Below are 17,849 nucleotides of genomic sequence, written 5' to 3'. Positions count from 1 at the left end.
CTTGCTTGTGTATATACTGTTGTGTCTTAAAACGCTCTTGCACCTCCTATGGTGCACTGGATAAATCGCTCTTTAAGTGGGTGGCACCAAGTTGGCACTCACTGCCACACACATATCACTACCACAGCAGCACATGCTCCACGGAAATCACAAGTCTACACTTTGCTACTGTATGTTCTGGTGTGTTCACATCTTCATTCTCACCATTAACTCTACGTAAAATATTATATCACAACAGTCAGCAATAAAGGAACAGTAGTAACAACATACAACAAGAAAGTACAGTTGTGTACACTTACCATAAATGTAGATGTTCGAGTGTATTCACTGTTGCAGTCATCATATTTGGGTTATCTGCTTGCAGGTAGCCCTCAGTCGGTCTGAATAACAAAGTCTTGGGTCCTGCATCGGTTGCTGTCCCTTCTACCATGACGTTATGTCGTCAGGGGTATAAAACATGCAGCCGATGCCATTATATCAGTTTTTCTTGCCCCAGATGTCAGGTGCCCCCCTAATGGGAAGCAATTAAACGTAAAAGCACAAAGATATATCTCCAAAAAAAACCAAATACACCAAAAAGGCTTTTAAGCATAGTAAAGGAAAGTAGAGGTATAGCCAAAAGAAGTTAGGGGGCTAGAGGGAGAGTAACCAGGACTGCAACAGTGAATACACTTGAACATCTACATTTATAGTCAGTGTACACAACTGTACTATGTTCTTCGTGTTTCACTGTTGCACTCATTACATTTGGTAGATTCCCAAAGCTATGGTTGGGAGGAGGAATTTAGATAGCATTAGGGCCAGCTATAAGGCCCTGCAAGACTGCAGTGGCAAAGCCAGCTCTGGATTTAGAGAAAATTGGCAAATGATAATGCTTGGTGAAAGTATGTACAGAACTCCAGGTAGCAGCTTCTAGGATGTCCCCGGTAGGGACACCTCTGATAAGGGCTGTTGAGGTAGATGCAGCCCTGGTGGAGTGAGGTCTGATCCCCTGGGGGATAGGTTTTTCATGGTGCTTATAGCAGAAATGAATGCAATAGCTTATCAGTTTAGAAATGGTTTGCTTTGAAATAGCCTTCCCCTCTACCCCTGCAGCAAATGCCACCAGCAGTTGTTCAGATTTCCTTTGAGGTTTAGTCCTGTCCAAATAGAATCTAAGTTGTCTGTGCACATCTAAGGAATGCAGCATCCGTTCCCCTTGATTCTGTGGATTGGGAAAGAAGGTTGGCATATGAATGGAATGATTAAGAGCCACACTGGATACCACCTTGGGCATGAAGGATGGATTGGTTTTGAGGGACACTTTGTCCGCATGAAAGATGATGAAAGGCTCCACTGCCATAACGGCCTGTAATTCAGATACCCTTCTAGCTGAAGTGATTGCTAAAAGGAAAGCTGTTTTCCAAAAAAGAAGTTTTTTAAGTCTGCAGTAGCAGCTGGCTCGAAAGGAGGTAGAGTGAGTTTTTCCAAGACAAAGTTAAGGTCCAAGGCTGGGGTTGGAACTCTCCTGGGTGGTCTCAAATTTTTGGCCCCTTTGAGGAACTGCTTGAGCAGTGGATGAGAGAAGAGGGGAGGTTCTGTGGTATCACATCAATAAACTGAACACTTCCAACTGGTAAAAAATTGACCAGACTGAATTCCCAAACACGAAGTGCTTTAATGGACCGGCCATAAAATAATTTCACAAAGTTTAATACAAAAAAACCACACACAATTCTACTAAGTGCTTTCACCCATAAAATAAAAACCGGGCTTCTTCAGAGTAGTTTATTTTACGGGTGAAAGCGCTTAGTAGGGTCTGTGTTATAATGAGCTGAAATGGCTGAGGTGTGGATTTTAATGGAGGAAAAAGACAGGCCCTTGTGATGCATCTCCGTTAAGTATTGTAAAATCTGAGGTAAATTGGGTGCTGCTGTGCTCATCCCTTGACATTGGTTCCAGGCACAGAATCTTTTCCATTTTTCTGCATAAGATTTTCTAGTACTAGGCCTCCTTGCCTCTAAAATGATATCCATCACAGGTTTGCTGAGAGATGATAAAGGAGAGATTAGGTAATTAGCCAGGCTGCAAGGTTCAGTGTTAGAAGCTAAGGGTACATAATCTGGTTCTCCTACTGATACAGGAGGGAAGGAGTCTGAGGCAGGTGCCATAGAGATAACTGTGACACACTGCGCAGCAGAGGGTACTAGTGTTGGCGCGGCCAGTCTGGAGCAATCAAAATTATCCTTGGTTTGTCCTGTTTGATTTTTAGTAGTACTTTGTGGAGCAGAGGGGGGGGCATAGACTGATAGGTTTCTCCAGCTGAAGGACAGAGCATCCACTTTCCAGGCTTGTTTGTGGGGAGTCCTTGTGCAAAATTTGTCCAATTGGTCATTCTGGGGAGAGGCAAACAGGTCTATATCTGGGCCGCCCCCCCCCAATTGCTTGTCAACATGTTGAAAATCCTTGGTTCCAGTTTCCACTCATGTGGGTCCATGAGGTTTATGCTTAGTCCGTCTGCCAGTGTATTTAATTTTCCTGGCAGGAATTGAGCTTGTAGGTGCACTTGGTAGCTCAAGGCTATGTTCCACAATGCCATGGCTAGTCTGCAGAGGGGGTAAGTATGTGTACCCCCCTGCTTGTTTATGTACCACATAACAGTGGTGGTGTCCGTCTTTACCATTAGTTGTCCTGGATGAATGTGGTCCTTGAAGGCTGTCAGAGCATTCTGTACAGCTAATATTTATTTTTGATTGATATGCAGGTGCATTTGACTTGGGTTCCATTTGCCCTGAATGCACTTCCCTGCCAGATGAGCCCCCCCCCCCATGCATAGTCTGATGTATCTGTTGTTAGGGTTTGGGCGGCAGGGGGTGGTGTGAAAGGTCGTCCCTTGTTTTGGTGGCAGGCCTCTGCCTACCAAAGGAAAGCTAGGCGTAGGCAAGGTATGATAGGAATCATTGTTTCTAGGTCTTGAGAATGTTGACACCATAGGCTTTTTAGATACCACTGTAGTTTCCTCATATGCAGTCTTGCATATGGAATTAGAAGAATGCAGGAGAACATAACCCCAAGGCTTGCAGTATTTGTCTTGCAGATAGCAGGGTTTTTGTGGCCACTTATTTGAAATAGGTTGTCAAATGAATTTGCTTTTCTGGCGTGAGGTAAGCCATCTGGGAAGTTGTATTCAAGCTTGCTCCCAGGAATATAATTTGTTGACAGGGTAACAGGTGTTATTTCTTTTCATTTATGGTGTACCCCAGACAAGTTAGAACCCTTTTTACAAAGGCCAGATGATTCAAAAGTATGTCCTGGCTTTCTGCCTGAATTAGACAATCATCCAGGTATGGATATATTTGAATATTTCTTTGCCTGCAAAATGCAATAACTGGAGCTAGGCACTTTATGAATACCCTGGGCGCAGTAGATAAGCCAAAGGGTAGTGCAGAGAACTGATAGTGTGTGTAGCCTGCTTTGAAGCATAGGTATCTTCTGCAAGATTCCCTGATTGGGATGTGCAGGTATGCTTCTTTTAAATCTAGTGTTGCCAACCAGGCATCTTTGCCTAGCATAGGAAGTAATTGAGGAGTCAGCATCTTGAATTTTGAAATCACCAAAAAGGTGTTTAGCGTAGACAGGTCCAGGATAGGACGCCATTAATTGTCTTTTCTGGGTACCAGGAAAAGTCTCGAGTAGAAACCTTGTCCCTTTTCCTCTTCTGGTACCAGTTGAATAGCCCTAATACTTGAGAGAAAGTACTTGTTTTTGGGCCTCTGTCCACTGATTTGGGGGTAGGTCCGGCCACCACTTGGTGTTGGCAACATGTGGAAGTGAAATCTGTATCCCTGGGACACTATATTTAAAACCCATTGTCCTGGGTAATGAGTTCCCAATTCTTTGCATGAAGAGCAACCCCCCCCCCCCCAAATGGGCAGTCAGTTGATAAGTGCTTGGAAATTTTAAAAGGAAGTCATTGAGACAGTTTATTATTCCCAGACTTGGAAGTGGAGGCCCCCCCATTGCTTAGTTCTGTGAGTCCCCTAGGACTGAAACCTGGGGTTTTGCTGTATCTGGGTTTGGCTTGAGAAGACCTGGAAGGGGCCAGAAAGGACCGATTCTTAGAGGGCCGGTGCCTACTAAATCTAGGAGGCTGAACTTGTAAAAAATCTTTAACAGTTTGCATAGATTTAGCTTTATCTTCCATCTTTTTAAGAACTTCCTCAGCCTTGTTGCCAAAAGGCGGTCCTGATTTAAAGGAGCATCCAACAATTTAGCTTTAACATGATCAGGCAAAGGTTGCTCCTTAAGCCAAGCATACCTTCTGAGCACAGATCCAGTAATGAAGCGCTGCAAGAGGCCTCTAATGAATCAAAACCACATTGTAAAGTATGATTTCCAACTTGTTTGGCAGAATGCATTAAATCCTGTAATTCTTTATTTTCCACACAGTCAGGAATCAACATAATTTTCTGTTTAAGCAGTCCAATAACATGTTGCTGATATTTTAACATATGAAACTGGCAGTTTAAAGCCCTAATGGCCAAGGTTGCAGAAGTGCAGACCTTCTTACCCCATCTATCCAGCACCCTGGATTCTCTATCAGAAGGGGTAGGATTTTTAGCAGTAAATGCCTTAATGCCCTTGGGCCCCTGTGAAATAGTTTCTGGATCTGCAATAGGATTTTTGAAAAGGAACTTGTGGGATTCAGGGACCCTGTAGTATCTGTCAGGTTTTCTGGGACAGGAGGGCAGGGAATCAGGGGCCAAACTAGATTCTGAAAAAGCACCATCAACAATGTCTAGTACAAGAGGAATAGCTAAAGGCCTATGCTGAGGTAAGAGAAGGAAATCCCTAAGCCTCTTTTTTGAATCAGAAAAATCCTGGCTTTCTCAGTGGAAATGCTCCCTTAGAGTATGTAAGGTTTTCCCAAAAGAAAAATCCTCAGGAGGGGAAGCAGAGGGAATAGAGTCCTCTGCATTAGAATTTTCGTAAGTAAGGGCAAATCCAGATCATCAGAAGAGTCAGAAAAAAAATCCTGATCAGAAGATTCATAATCAACTTCAGTCCTAGGCCTCTTAGAAGGGGGGGAGGGGGTTGGCTACCCCTGATTAGAGTTATTAGATCTTCAGCCATTCTTATCATTTGTTTTTTAGGCAGAGGCCTGAGCATGTGGCCTGGGTGTCGGTTTTTTAGACATGGATCGAGATTTAGGCCTAAGTAATGAAGGAGGCGTCGATTTAATATGTAAGTCCATAGGCCTAAATACACCCTCAGAAGCCGGTGCCTGCACAGTGGCTCCGGAACCATCCAAGGTAGAGACATCCGTGGGTTCCATAGTTGAAACATCTCGCGGCATACCAGACTCCGAATGGGTCTCAGTAGAGGCCTGTGAATCAGAAGTAGCGGGTATCACGGGCTGTGAAAGCGCCTCACTGAGTACCAGCGAACTGGCAACTGGCTTAGGAGAAGCGTCGTCGGCAGTTTTGTACCTCGGCGGCCTGTCTCTGTCTTTATCTTTGCGTTTTTACAGAATCCCAGTAGTCGGATGGCTAACCGACGGCATTTCTGGATAATTAAACCGAGAACCGAAATATTTAGAGGCGAAAATATACAGACGGCGGATAGTGTGCTGATTAAATAAAGCACAAAACCGAAAGCAAAGTACGTCGTGGTCAGAGTCTAGGCAAGGAATACAGTACGAATGAAAATCTTTATGAGGTATTTGCTTTCCACAAGTAATGCAATTATTAACTTTTACTGACATTGGCAAGGAGCAAGAAAAAGTTTCCCCAATGGGGTACTTAGCTTTAGTTGAAGACTTCGGTTCTGAAACTCAAACGAAAATTTCAGGAGTAGGCCGACCAGCACTTGCGAATTGCTTCCGCTTCGGGCACTGGACGGCAAGAAAGATTGTTGTAATGGCGTTGGCTGCATGTTTTATACCCCTGATGACCTGACAGTCATGGAAGAAGGGACAGCAACCGACGCTGGACCCAAGACTTTGTTAATCAGGCCGACTGAGGGCTACCTGCAAGCAGATAACCCAAATATGACTGCAACAGTGAAACACGAAGAACATCTATCGTAACTATGCATAACTATGCACGGCAGTATGTTAGCACCAATAAAACAACATCCAACAGTAAAACACAAAACCGAAAACACTTTCCATCTTCAATTGGTTTCCTTTAAATTAAGAAAAATACTGGCAATAAAGTAGTAGGCACCATTTAAGGTAACATTTCTGCATCCCCCAAAAACTACTACTAAAAAGTAACTCAACTATTAAATGACTTTTGTCACCAGCTGCCTATGCCATGGTAACACATAGAAAGTATATTAAATGCCTACCAGAAAACAGAAGGTCAAGAAAATTTCAACCACCATCAGAAAATACCTGCTAAATTTAGTGACGTGTCACTTTTGCTGCTGAAGAACCTAAACAAAACTACTTGCCCTTATTTTCTGAACATGAAACAGTCACAGTACTATAGGCACAGCCATACTGCTGACCTCCAACCAGGGAAAGGAAAGATGTCTTCCATCTGTATTTCTGGACTTGCAGTTTTATGGAAAAAGTGATCAGCATGATTAGATGAGAACGCGACTAGTTTATACTTAACTATGAAGAATGCACTGTTAAAAGGAAAGTCCACGGTTAGGTCTGAGCTCTACTACCTGTAAGCAGTCACACCATTTATTTTTCACAACAGTCACTGTGGTATATAGCCACCCTTTCCCACCATGCACTTTCACTTTACTGTGAATTAGTTCTGTGACCCCAGTTCCAGCTGTATTTACATTCCCTTGAGAAACACAACTTTAATTTTGTTCCCATTGTCTGTTTTTCTCGTAACTGGTGCTACTCATACTACAAGATGCCCATTTAACAAATAAAACTAAGTACATTTGGATTGCATTGGTTCCCCATAGGGTCTTATACATAAATGCAGCATTTGAAAATGAGACAGTGTAGGGAAAAATGACTGCTTAACCCACATTACATTTACATGTACTATAATGGGGGGCAGGGGCTTTGAACTGTGTGTACTTAGATTGAGACTGCAGACTGGGAAACTAAGTTAATATGAAAAAAAAACACACAATGACGGTCACAGCAACAAATGCTACAGACTGAGACATCTGACTATGAACATAGCAACAAATTCAATTAAAGAATCATGAACAAAACCAACATATTACTTATAGGCAACAGGTTATAGGTACCACTACCACAATGGGTACACAAGCTGGAGAGAGAACTCAGAGAAGCAGAAGCACATAAGCAGCGGGTATGGTTTCATTAGTAGAATTTGAAATTAGAAAGCATAATTATGACAAGTAGAGACAGGGACAGGATGAGGGTCACTGGCACTGCAAAGAAAAGAATGTTGAGTCACTGGCCCAGGTGGACTGGTCAAAGTCTGCAACTCTGTAGCTCACTACTGCTGCTGCTACACTTAACTAAAAAGTACTGTAAAAAAGTAGTAGTGCAGTGTATGCAGTGTACAGACGGGCAGCAGACTGTGTGTGTGTGTGTGTGTGTGTGTGTGTGTGTGCTGTGCTGTGTACGGTAACGGTCCTGACCTTAATTTTAAAACAAAACAAAAAGAAACAGCTCAAGAAACTCGAGAGTCATCCTCCTGCCCTGTTCCTGACGTCCTCCCTGCATTGTTCAGTGGTCTGCAAGTCTGTGTTTGCTGCTGGCACTGCTGTTTGCTTGCTTGCTTCTGCACCTAAATCTTCCAGTCCAGACCAGCAAGCCAAGCATCCAGATCCATCATCCAGGCAATTGCCTAAGTTCAAACTTCGAACCAAGTCAATGAATGAACATAAGAAAAAAGTACACAACAGAAACACTCAGTAATGTGGACACACCCCTCAAGCCCTAGCTGAATTCCAACAGTCAAGCTGACGTCATCGCTCACACCCCACATGTGATGACAACTTCATTCAAAAATAAATAAAATCAAAAGAACAACCGGAAGATTCGGGAATTTGTGGCACCCCATTTTCCCTCAAAACTGGTAAATTCCGAGGAATTCTGTATGCTTGAGGGGTATGAACAGAAATTCACTTTTACAAACCTCCTTATTCCTCCAGGTGCGGATAAAAGTAGAGAGGTGTGTGAACTGTCCAAAAGCAGAATATAAACAGATATTTCTAGGTGAAATGAAAAAGCACAGAATCCTGGAAGACAACGTTCATCTATCAGCTGAAAAAGTATTCAAGTGAGTGAAGCAAGAAACATCAGTAGAAAGTTACAATAAAAGGTACAGACAAAAAAAACACACAATGCAACTGACTCCAATAACTTATCATATTATTTATTATAAATGTATTTTATGTCATGTATACAAGCATTTGTATCATTATACCCTTCACAAATATATCAAAAGTCTACAGCATTCAACTTACAATTAAATGTGCAATGCAAATGACAACTCCCCCAAAGATACATTTGTATAAAAGCAGTCAACTCACAGTTTAATCAATAAAAACATGCTAAATTAGCAAAAAGTAAAACATTTCTAAGTACACTTCAGCATTAACTTAATATAGTGAGAACTTGCATGTATAAGCCAGGAATAAGTAATCACTGCCCTGATTCCTTGAAAGCAGCAATGGAAGAAAAACTGGGAACACCCTTAATTGCATCCTACATAAAGCACTCAAGCAGCATTACAAAAAGTTTAAAATTAAGTTATGGGTTGTGATAATTTCTTCATTCCTGACAGACCCTAGGCATTATGTGCTTGTAAGTTCTGTAAACAAAATACAAATTTGTAAGGCATTTCAAACATGAATAATGCAATCTAGAAAAAGTAACCACAAATGACAGCATTTTCAGGGACTTTCATCTGTAAAGACCTTGCCACCTTTAAAAAAAACTATGATGTCATGAATGTTTAAATCTGCAGGAATCTTGTTTTTCTAATTATCTGACTTAGGTAATCAGTACAAACTAAATTCACTAGGACCTCAGGTTTAGAAATAAGAATAAGCGAATTGGAAACCCCCCCAAAGATGATCCTTTGAGGAGGAGCAGGAAGAAATGAAGTTATGTATTTACCATAACTCTGGATGTTCATTATCCCACACTGTCTGCCTCGCTTGATAGGCTATCTGCCCTTGTGGCAGATCCAAGCTAGCAGCTATTTCAGCTAAGAGGAACCTCAAGCTCCTCCAGTCTCCTATAATGCATCTGTGTCTTCCTAGCCCCTCAGAACAAGTCTGAGCCCTAAAACATGATATGATGGCAACTGGAAGAAAAAGACAACGACTTGAGTACAGGTTTCAAACTTAGGTCAAGTACGTCTGACCAGAAGCTAGGAAGTGAGAATTTAGTGGAGGGAGTATGGAAAGTATGTTGAGGTGGATGGAATAGGATAAAGACCACCCAGTGTTAGGATAAATATAATCTTATGTCAGCCCCTTCACCTACCTTGACTGATCTCCAACTCCCTTTATATTTTCAGGTAACATCATGACAGGATACCTTGAGGATGGTTGAGCTGAAGGATGATGTAGATATCTCCAGCTCGCAGTGCTTGATAAAGGTATGCATTGTCGACCAAGCTGCTGCACAAATATCAATTTAGAAATTTTTGAAAGGCCATGGAAGTTGCACTGGACCTTGTAAAATACACCAAAGGATTTGAAGATAACGTTTTTTGTAGTTGGAATAAATGAGCATAGCATACTCTGATAGGCATCTGGACAGAGTTAACAGACACTTTGGAACCCAGCTTAGAAGAGGAGTAGGAGATGGAGTTTGTTGTCCTTTGCAGAAATCCTTAGCATAATGTAGACAAAAATGTAGTAGTCTACCGACATCCAAGGAGTGAAGCAAACATTCTGCTCAACTGGAATACTTGGAAAAAACAATGAAAGGTAGATATTCTGGTTCAGGGTTGATTTAAATTCTGCCTTTGGCAAAAAAAAGGGCTACGTTTTTGAATAAACTCTGTCTTTATGAAAAACTAGGTAAGGGGTTTTTACAGCACAGAGCATGTATTTCAGAAATTCTCATAACAACAGGGACCAGAAACAAAGTTTTCCAGGAAAGATGTTTTAAATAGCAGGAAGAAGCAGACTAAAAGGGGGCTAAAGTTTGGACTTATATGACCAAGTTAAAATCCCAAGGAGAAGAGAGGGATCTTTAATGGGGGCATCAAAGAAATGTCCCCTTTAGGAAGTTTTTACAAATATTTTGAGAGGCTAGGGAAGTGGAATTCAGGCCTTTGGCTGCCAACTGAACCTTGGTAGTGAAGTAACTGGAGCCAGAGCCAAACGAAAGTGGATCTGGAGAAAAAATGGTCCACACATTTTTATACTGCTCAAAGAGAAAGCCTTTTCCATTTACTCTTGCACATACGTCTGAGAGTAGGAGTCAATCTGAATGACACTGGAAGAAAAAGGAAGAACTTTTTTTACCATTACTGGAATTGGAAAAACCTGCAGCTGTAGCGTTGTTACCTCACAGCATGAGGTTCTCCCGTTCAATTCTCGGCTGGAGTGCGGGGAGTGCCTTGCGGTAGACTGGCATTCCAAAAGACATGTGTGAATCTGCGTGCCTTCATTGAAGGTTGGGCATCGAGCTGGCAACTCAGCACCGTAAAAATCTACTGCCAATCATTAGCAGACCAGAGTTCCACTGAGCTAACCGGAAAAAGCCAAAAGACAAACAACAACTGGAATTGGAAAAACCGCAATGTTCGATTCAAAGAAAATATGACTAGTTGTGGCTTGTAGGATGGGTGAGATAGCAGATATAGATTGGGACTGGGCAACCACGGCTGTTTTTTGGGGTGCACAAGGAACCAAATTTGCGTGGGTCAAAAAGGTTTACTACAATAATTGAGGCCTTGGATCTTAGGCATGAGAAGAAGAGGAAGGAAGGCACAGAGAAATCCAGGAGACCAAGAATGGCTCAGAGTGTCCCTGGGTGTCTGCTCATCTGGAGGGATTAGAGCAAAGTAACTGCTGTACTTTGCATTGGGAATGTGAAAAAGTCACACAGAAAGGCTGGCTCCGGCAGTGAAAAATAATATGCGCTACTAATGAACCAAGGGGACCACTTATGATGCATCAAATTGCAATGGCTGAGCTTGTCTACTACAAAGGCAGACCCAACCTAGAATATTGTTTGTGATCAGGAGTAGCTGCTAAGACATCATCCACTGCCACACTCCCCTGGCATCTCGGTAAAGGGGATAGAACGATCTCTCCCTTGCTTGTTAAAATACCACACTACCAAAGAGTTGTCCATGTAGACTAAGATCACACCCTGGGAAGAAAGTCCTTCAATGCTTGGAGGACCACAGTCATCTCCAGGACACTGATGTACATGGGCCTTATGTTGAGTCTATGCCCCTCGGACTGCCCTCTCCTGGAAATGACCTCCCCCCTCCAGAAATGAGGCATCCATAGTGACTGTGATCGATGTGAAGAGTGAAGGGTAGCCCTATCACAGACAGTGACTATACCCACCAAAGTAGGTATGGTTTGCAGAGTCAATAAAGATGAATGGGATGACTGAAAGTGTGTAGGAACTGAGACCACTGGATGGACGCTGAAGGTCCACTGCAACACTCTCTAGTAAAATCTAGCATTAGGGAGCAGAGTGACTGTGGCTGCCATCAAACCTAATGACTAAAGAGCCAGACAAGAAGGAAGGGAGGTCATCTTATGGAGCTTTGAAATGAGGGCCCTGAGAAAGGGATCTGTCATTTGGAAGTTTTGCGATTGTTAAACTTGTGTACAGATAGCATTTTATAAACTTGAGATTCTGAGTGGTATACTGCTTGGATTTTGTGGGATTTACAAAAATGCTCAAGGGAAGAAACAAATGAACCAGTCTCTTGCTGAGATAAGGACCTCTTGAAGTGGTGGCAAGAAGCCAATAGTCTATATACAAAGAAACACAAATACCTTCCATCCTAAGATGACTCATCACTACCAATATGCACTTGGTGAACACCAATGAGGCTGTGGCGAGACTGAATGGCAATATTCAGAATTGGTAATGATTGGCTAAAAGCCAGAAGCAAGGAGAACTCCTGAATCTTCACATGGCGATAAGCATCCTGAAGGTCTATCAAGCACATTCAATCTCCTTCTACTAAGCATGTAAGGACTGATTGTACCATGATCATCCAGATCTTGTCTTTTTTACACAGTGGTTTAGGGCCACTTTAATCTAAAATGGGCCCGAGGACCTCAAATTTCTCAGGAACCAAAAAGAACCTGGAATAGAAAATGGACCCACTTCTCAGGTCTGGTGGATCCTCTTGCACCGCTTTTTTTTGGCGAAGCTAAGAAAACTGCTGAGCCATTATTGTGTCAGGATAGCACATCTGGTAGAGGCACAAAGAAGTGTCTGAGAAATGCTATTAAGGGAACTGTGCAGCCTCTGGATATGACCATCTTAACCCAGTTGTCTTGTGTGATGGCCAGCCATGATTCCAGTTGAAGAGCCAGTCAACCTTCCCCCCTCCCCACCCCTTATTATCATTGTAGTGGTTTCTGGAGGAATGATCACAAAACCTCTGATTCTGCAGCCTCCCTTCCCTCTAGGATGGCATCTATTGAAGGAACCCATTCTACAATGAGTACCCCTTTCAGAAAAAAGAATCAAAATGAAGATGATGTAACTTTCTAAACCAGAATGCTCTGGTTCCTATAGAAGGATTCTGAAGAGTCTCAAAGTACACTCCAATGCTCGACAGTGTCACCTCCTTACTGTTCCTTTTCATGACTCTTTCCTTGACAATGGGGTCCAAAAGGGAAGACTTATAAAAAGTGGCATTTACAAAGAATGCCTTTAAGCTGGCTGCAACTTCACAGAGAAGCAGCCATGCATGGCGTCACTTTGCAATGCCAGAGCCTGCTGATTTGATCATGCATCTTCCACATATGCAGCACCATCATGGAGAGGATGGAGGAAGCACAGTAGCCACCACAGACTCACTCTGCTTACGAGTACGTACAGCAGAAGGCCTTTGCAGATTCTACAGTGTCTGCTCTATAAGGTTTCTCTGGAAACCCATCAGGCAAGTCAAAGCAGGCTTTTACTCAGATGAAGGCAGGCTAATACCAAAAAAAGCATAAAAATAGATAAATGATCGGTTGAACATCATTATCAATCCCAGGACCAAATCTGTCAGAAGTTCAACATCTTTCTGCTACAATAACTATTTTGAAGCCGTTGAATCATTTCATGAAGGTTTCAACAGAAAGAACACAACTGTAGCTTTGACCTTTGCCTTACCAACATTGATGAACTCGCTCTAGCTCTGACCTTTGTCTTGGCCAACACTGACAAATTCACTGTAGCTCTGACCTTTGCCTTAGCCAATAGTAATAACCTAACTCTAGCCTTGACCTTTGCCTTAGCCAGTACTAATGAACTCACTCTAGCTTTGACCTTTGCCTTAGCCAGTACTAATGAACTTACTCTAGCTTTGACCTTTGCCTTAGCCAACACTGATGAGCTCAATGAAATACGACTCCAATGGTTGATGCTTGAGAACTAAACAATTAGACGTATAAATAATGCAACCTATAAAAACAAAGTACCACATTGCTTCTGACTATTTTCAAGAACTCTCAGCTCTGGACACCCTGCACACCACTGTCATGCCTGACAAAAGTGAGGAATATGATGTTCTGGCCAGATGAATGAATCCCAGAACATCTTAGCAAACGTGAAAATGGGATGTTTTGAGTAATTACAGGCTTACAAAGAAAGAAGACAGGCAAACCTATCCACCAGATCCAGCCACTCTCAACAAACTTCTCTGTTAAGATTTTGGGATGAAAGAGATGTCATTCTAAGTGTGAGCTAATGGTTAATTTTTGCATATGGGTAACAAAACAGGTTTACATAGCTTCATTCTTAAAAGATAACACACGACTCATATGATAACGACATTCCCTGCACTGTTCAGGATTAGGCATTGAGCTAAAAATGTTGCACTAATATGGTGGACTGGTTCAAGGCTCAAAGAAAAGCAGCATAAGCTGAAGAAGAAGAAATGAGTTATGACTTGCTTTCAAACTGCTTAACTTATGGGTAGTTACTGCCTGGCAGGCATTATTTAGTTGCATGTAGACTGCAAGGTGGTTATAATTTGATTAAAGGATTATAACTTCTGTGAAAGGATGTTATGAATGCAGTTGAGGTAAACCTCGTTTCAAATATTTACAGCTCTCTTGGTGCCTAACAAGGATTATGGACTTCACATTTTGTATGGCAATTTGCTCTTAAAGCCTTGCATTTATTTTTTCTTGAGACAATTGTGCAAAGGTTAGCAAGTTATGGTCATATTTCATGCTAATGCCAACTGATGAGATGACTGGGGAGTGAACAATGAGGAGGAGCAAAGAAAGGTGATAGAAATGGGTCAAGAGTAATAAGTGACCTATACTTCAGAATAAAGGAGCATGCACAACACCCAAAAATGGTGGGTGACCAGTGCTTGAAATCAAATGCAGATGTAAATAGCTGAGGCTATCCCTAGGGGCTGTGAAACTATGCACTCTAAAAACTCTTCTATGTAATTTAACAAAACTACAGATCCATCCCCAGAAAAATATGCTACTCCCACTAAAATATCAAGATTGTGAAGGTAATCTGAAGCAAGGTCTGGAAAACTGTTGGCAAGCAGCAGGAAAGAAAATATTTTAGGAACAGATTGGAGAAGGTGGAGGATGGATGGAATGGAAGTGAGCCAAATTAGTATTTCAGCTGAGGAGTGCTCTAAAGCTCTCATACAAGCAACTCATACAAACAGCCCAAAATTACAGCCTAGGAGTACTCACCTTGGTCAAGCTAATGAAATATATTTTACAGGCCTGGCACCTCCAATTTGAAGGGAAGTAGTTAATAGGAAGGGTAGTAAGATAATGGACTGAGTTTAAACATTAGGTCACTGAGGGAGTGACAAGGTTATGGAAAGTTAACTTATCTAGGACAGCAAACAAATGCAAAGATTACGGAAAACCATTTGCAAGTACACAACATCTGTAATTAAAGCCTACAGATTTAAAATCTGCATGGAAATATCAAAGGCCTAAACAGTAAAAAATATACAGACCTTCCCAAAGCCTTGTCTTTCTTCTCAGTAGTGTACTGAGAGGCGACCTCTGCCTTGCATATACAGCGTCAACAGACCCTATTCTGTCAGATCTATTACAGATTTGAAAGTCCAGCAGTATCAAACACCTGCTCAAGGGATCTCAATTGCTTTTGTAAAACAACTAGAACATGTTGGAGGGATATGCTTGTATCACAAAGAAGACCATTCCTATGGAACAGTCTTCCACTCACATAAAGGAAATACTGTTTACGCTATTGAAAAGTAATTTTGCCAAATGGATGAGTAACCAAAAATTCACCTTCTGGTCTAGCATCCCTGTTACTCATGGATCCCAATAAATATCTTTGTTTGGTCTGCCTTTAGGTTATTCATATGCAAAACATAAGGGCTAAAAACAATGGGAGTGTAAGGCTAGGTGTCTCAAGATCCTCACAGATCAACAGCCTAAGTACCTATGAAAGTATATGCACAAATATTTTCACTCCACATAGACTTGCCTGAATTTTCCAGTGAGTAAATAAGAACTGTTGGAGATGCAGACAGCCAAAAGTTGAAACCTGGACACATATTTTGGGAGTGTTTTGGGCTTCAAATCTTTAAAACCTAGCTGCTGGTACTGTCGGTAGACCTATTCCAGGAGAACTTTCTCCCTACTCTTGTACTTTACGTGTTGGAAGTTTGATGGAAAATCTGTTCTCCACAATCTCAGTATGAACATGGGGCCAGATAAAAGACAACACAGCATGTGTAATGCTCCCACAACCATATGACAGCAGTTCATAATTCATTGGATTTCTACGGAATAGTATAATATTCACTGATGTTTAAATATTCTTCCTCTGGCCATATCTATATACTCCTATGTTTGTTCTGAATCACGTCTGAATTTGTTCTCTAGACGTAGGTCTCACGACTTGCATGTTTCCATCTTAGCTACCAGCTATGGGTGACTTGTCCTATTAATTCCTACCCATATTTGCTGCCTTGCACTGGTTAGTCACCATTTCTGGATAGAGTACATGCTCCTTTGTCCCCAAGCATGTGATCATACTCACAAGGAAATGAAGAAAAGGCAGTTCAATGTTTTTTAACACTGCTATAAAGCAAATTCTGTAACAATGTCGAGACATGCAAATTCTTGCCTGAGAAATTCATAGGACAATTTTCCAAGAGGACAGAGGAGGGACATGGTCTTAAACAAACTGCAACAAATGCATATGAGAAGGCCTGAGAACAACATCCAAGTAGTGTCTGACTAATCTGTGTAATGGTAACATGGTATGTTTTGCAAATGTTTTTTTACTCAAAGTCCTGTCATTATACTAGATATCCTACGGTCTTGCAAAGAAGTGACCTGTGTCTGGCATACAAGGCATTCTCCAACCCAATACGGATGACTTTACTGCATATAAGCAAGTCAAATGTTACATGACATAGTCCGGGGGTCTAAACCTCTTCTACGTTTCATCAAAAGTCTGGAGGGACAGGCATCTCTCACTGCTAGCTACTGCTCTGGAAAAGACTTGCATAAAATAAAGTTCATACCCATCCATATTCAAGCACAACTTGGATCTACAGATGGAAAACAGAAAATTTACCCCAAGACTGCCCCTGTATTACTAATGCACAGAGGCAGCTCCTAAATGCTTTATATCATGCCTGGGTCCCCTCAAATTATCTATGGTATGATGATCATTATTTTCACTATGGGTAATACATATAATTGACCATGGGATACATAAGACCATTTTAACACCAAATTGGATAAATTTAAACACCAAAAGTCAAATGGGCTAGACTTAAAATGACCCACAAAGGCAGTCAGCCTAGTACTTAACTATGAGCCTCTGAAATGCAAATCTGTTAAGCATAATCCTTAACAGAAAACAACTGGTGCAACACAGCCATAAAAGTAACACTAGAATGATTTAATAATTTTGCAGTTTTTAAGTTGCATTAAAATGGCTTTATTACAATTATAATTTCAAACACACTAACATATAAAATATCTCTTGATTAACACTGCTCAAACTATGTAGTGTAATGCAAGCAAACTGCCCACAGCAGAAACAAAGCAGTATAAACCATCTACAAACCAGCAGTGGTCTATATTATTACAGCTGTTACTTTTTACTACACAGAAAAACAGTTACAATCATGTTGTATGACTGTTATGCTTTTTCTACAGATTTAGTTTTATGTTGAGTAAGTACTAACACTTAGAGCTATCCACAGAAAATACTATAAAAACCAAATGTACCGCAAACTGAAGCTTACAGAGAAACCAATTAATTCACTGTGAGTGAAACAAGCTCAAAACAGAGCACACATAATTAATCAAAAACTAGCACAAAAATGCACTTTCCACAATTCTTAGTAAGATAAAATTATTTCACCTTAAACATTTTATTCAGTTTGCAATTTTCTTGTGCCTCATACTCCTACAGAAATCTCATAAATGAAGCTATATTTACAGCGAGCTGGGAATCCATGCAACATTCTCACAAACTATTTAAAACTGGTCTCTTTCCACCTCTGACTTCTGTCAACTGGGCAAGAAATAACTGGTTAATAATTTGTCAACCAGAATTATGGTTTCAGTATGAAATTGTGGCATGATGATTATCTGCAAATCCTCAGAATGTGGAATGTGTAAAATATATTCTTCTGTAATTAAGATGAAGTCTTTTTTATTCAAAAAAAATATATATATACTTATGCAGAATTAATGCAACAAGAAAATTTTTCACTAAATATACATGGTTA

This window comes from Protopterus annectens, chromosome 9.part0 (genome assembly GCF_019279795.1).
Source record: "Protopterus annectens isolate FY-2018-M chromosome 9.part0, PAN1.0, whole genome shotgun sequence".
Classification (NCBI taxonomy): Eukaryota; Metazoa; Chordata; order Ceratodontiformes; family Protopteridae; genus Protopterus; species Protopterus annectens.
Note: the sequence above shows the minus strand (reverse complement) of the source record.